The 4,167-nt window shown below is 34.4% G+C and overlaps 1 pseudogene; it reads left to right on the top strand.

Annotated features, from left to right (window-relative positions):
* The first annotated feature begins 1,397 nt into the window (after positions 1–1,397).
* On the top strand, positions 1,398–2,315 carry LOC130850195 (olfactory receptor 4A47-like; annotated as a pseudogene).
* Positions 2,316–4,167: the final 1,852 nt, after the last annotated feature.

The raw sequence follows: 4,167 nt of genomic DNA, 5'->3' as shown, positions 1-4,167 counted from the left end.
CTCTGTGTTCTCAGAGATGGCATCAGTGCATGAAGGACATGGGAGAAGGCACCAGAGCCCAGAACATGGATTGAACAGCTTTCTCCTTATGCAGGTAATCCAGGAAGTGTAATTAGAAACAACATTCTAAACTAGGCTTTTAATTTTGCAAGAGTGCATTGGTGTTGTGAGAATTCAATCTTTTAAGAATTCTCTTTTGGGATTTTCATAATCAGCCATGTTAGGAATCCTTTATGATTACTAAAATATCTAAAGATTGATTCTGTCCTATAATATTATTTTTGAATATTTTCATATTCTAACAATCTGGAATAAATTTACCTTCTGGAAGACATCCTTAGAACTAATTACAAGTGTAAATCTTTGGGGACATTTTCATGGACAGATATTTGTAAATCTGATCAGAAGTTCAATTTATATATTCTCTCAACATAGCCCGTTAATCTGATAAAAATGAAAAGTTGAGGTAGCCTCTGTAGACCTTGATTCAGTGACTTTGAAGAGCCCAAGATAATATTGTAACAACCAAGCTGTTACTTCAATTCCTATTTTTCTGCTCAGAGATGAGCTTCAGCATCCTATCATATGACTTTTGACCATTTAAATGTATTCTTCCTTTAATTGTTGATATTTTTATTTATTTCACATTTTTACCTTTAATTGGTTAATTGTTTAGACATCTTTGTCTCTTTTAGATATTACCTCTGTGTATATTCTTTAACATGTAAATCTTTCTCCAAATTACTTTTGGGTATTGGTGTTGTGGCATTGTTCCTAAATCCTTAAAAAAATTGAAATTGTGAAATATATCTATTTGGGATTTTGATGATTGGTTAAGAAGATTCTTCCACCCCTAGAATGTAGAAATTCACCTCCTACATTAGCTGGAAGTATATATGAGGTAAACTTTGTTTTGCTTTTTTATTAAACCTTTCATCACTATTAATTTTTATGTAAGGGATTAGCTGTATGTAGGATTTAATTAGCTTCTAGAGGGAAGGCTAGTTGTGGCACATCATTTATTTAATAATATGCCCTTTTCCCGAAAAAGTGTCTACTTCCTTACCTTTCCATTAGTCTAAAAGATTTTTGAGTTTAGGGAAAATGTTTTAATCAGCCCATTATATAATCAATATTACAATACATTATAATATTATACTATATTACAATACACTATAATGTTGATTAAATAATATGTTGTTTAAAATGTTCCTCAACTATAATTATCAATATTATAATATATTATAATATCTGAAGTACTGGAATAGAATAAAGTAAACAGCCTATTTGTTGAATGAATGAACATATTATCATAACACTTCTGTAAGTCAATAGAAATAATTATATTTACAGGTAAAATTGTCCTGAACTCTGAAATAAAACATACAAAAGCACCTATGGAACAAAGGAACAATGTTACTGAGTTTGTCCTCTTGGGGCTCACTCAGAGCCTCCAGGGTCAGAAAATATTATTCGTTGTGTCCTTGCTCATCTACATTGTGACGATGGTGGGCAACCTACTCATTGTCCTGACTGTGGTGTTCAGCCCAACCCTGGATGCCCCCATGTACCTCTTTCTTGGTTGCTTATCATTTATGGATGCTGTTTATTCTACTACCTTCAGTCCAAATATGATTAAAAACTTCCTTTGTGAGAAGAAAACCATTTCATTCCAAGTGTGTATGACCCAGCTATTTATGGAGCACTTATTTGGTGGTGCTGAGATTTTACTCCTGGTGGTCATGGCCTATGACCGCTACATGGCCATCTGCAAACCCTTGCATTATCTGACAATCATGAATCAGCGAGTGTGTGTTCTGCTGCTGCTCTTGGCCTGGGCTGGTGGATTTTTACATGCTGTCCTTCATCCTCTAGTTGTTTACAACCTTCCCTTCTGTGGCCCCAATATCATTGACCACTTCATCTGTGATATGTACCCTTTGTTAAAACTTGCCTGCATTGACACCCACATTATTGCCCTCACAGTGTTGGCCAATGATGGGACAATGTGTGTGGTCATCTTTACACTCTTACTCATCTCATAAGGGGTGATTCTGCACTCCCTGAAGAACTTTAGTCAGGAAGGGCGGCGCAAAGCCTTATCCACCTGTGGCTCCCACATTACTGTGGTGGTCTTCTTCTTTGTGCCCTGTATTTTTCTTTATGTGAGATGCCCTTCTACCTTACCCACTGATAAATACTTGGCCGTGTTCTATACCATTATCACCCCTATGCTGAACCCTCTAATCTATACTCTGAGAAACGGAGAGATGCAAAATGCCATGAAAAAGCTCTGGACCAAAAAAAGAAAATGAGGAAGCAGGAAATGTTATCACCTATTTCCCATGAAGAATTGCTCTTTTGAGGAAAGCTATGTGTAATTATTTAACTGTAATCAATGTCTCCTCAGGTTTTATAACTTTGGCATGATGAAAAGTTTTATTATGTGAATAATTCCAATGATTATAATATACTTTTAAGATTTTCATAATAACCTATTTCAAATACATATATTTTTTGAAATACGTTCTTAAGATTTCCATAATTTAAAATGTCAACAAAATAAAATATCTCTACTGAGACTACAGATTTATGTTCTATATGATGAGTTAAGCTATAGTTAATATTGTAAATTTACCTAATTAGTGGAAGAGTTTCTCATATTTCTTTTTAAATAATATAATCTTTTTCAGAATTAATAAGGCTGATTACAGATATCAAAAAACTAGCATAGAAATAGGATAAAAATCTTGGTTCACTGCTCCCCCTGCAAAGACAACCCATATTCATATTTGAAGCATGTGTCTTATTTTGCAAGATACTTTATATGTATTATTTTCTTTATATTGCTTAGCATGTTAGGGTTGAAGGCAGATATTTCAGAGCTGTAATATTAATCATAAGGAGGCTATCTTTAGAAAAATAATCTGAATGAACAAGGTGTATATGCAGAATAATAACCAAATCACACTTATTATGCAAATTGGGTAATTATATTATCACCTTAAGTTTACCAGCTTTGTTTGGAGTTATATTTTAATAGAAATAACCCACTAATCTTCTTAGATAGTTTAGAATATCTGGGAAGACCTCTGCTACTTTTCAATATTTGCATCTCCTTTTTTGTTTACTGTGTTTCATAGCCTTCTATAGCAACCCAGGCTCTGCCCATCATGTGTAAATTTAGCACAATCCATGGCACATAAGCTTCAAATATGCACTAAGGAACTTGAGACCAGATATTTTGGGTGATATCATTGTTAAGGAAGATGGTGACACTATATGCCACTCATCTCTCATTAATATAATACAGATAACTTGGTAATAAAGAGGACAGAATACATTGCTTTATTTAACAGAGGCATCATTCATAAAATTCTCTCTCTCTGAATCAGGCTTGAAGCAACATATTATCTGCCTCTAATATGGTCAGAAGAATGTGATCAAATAAACTTATTTGTATGCCTCCCATATTTGTCTGGATTCATGAGGAACTAGGGCTATGGGGTGCTGGGGTCTTTTCACTAGGAAATCACACTCTATGAGAAAACTCATATCCTGATGATTTTTATCCCTATTGCATGGAGATTTCTTGTATTATCTCAAAATCTTCTCAAATATAATACTATTCACCAAATAATAGCAAGCATTTAGTAAACATATAATTTACTCCTCCACTTTTGGATGTTGCTATATACTGAAAGTCTATGCCCCTCTTCAAAATCATAAATTAAACCCTTGCTAATGTGGTGGTATTGGGAGTGGGCCCTTTGGGAAATGATTAGGTCATGAAGGTGGCACCCTAATGGTTGAGGTTAACACCCTTATAAAGAGACCTCAGAGAGCTCATGTGACCCTTCTGCCATGTGAGGACACAGGAAGAAGATGGCTGTCTTCCCCCAGATAAGGAATCTGCTGGAACATTAATCTTGGATTTTCTAGCCACCAAACCTGTGAAAAATAAATGTTTTTTATTTAATCAATCTACTCTATGGTGTTCTATAATAGCAGCCCAAATGGACCAAGACAGAAATGTAGTGAATTTTCAAATTTGTGTAGTTATTTCAAGTGATGAGATAAAAATCTTTGTTAATTGTCTATGTCCCTTGGTCTGTAAGCTCTGTGAAGTCAGGAAGAATATCCTAATTGTCTCTGTGTTCTCTAATC

The sequence above is a fragment of the Hippopotamus amphibius genome, chromosome 3, assembly GCF_030028045.1.
Source record: "Hippopotamus amphibius kiboko isolate mHipAmp2 chromosome 3, mHipAmp2.hap2, whole genome shotgun sequence".
Taxonomy (NCBI): Eukaryota; Metazoa; Chordata; class Mammalia; order Artiodactyla; family Hippopotamidae; genus Hippopotamus; species Hippopotamus amphibius.
This window is presented reverse-complemented; position numbering and strand designations above follow the sequence as displayed.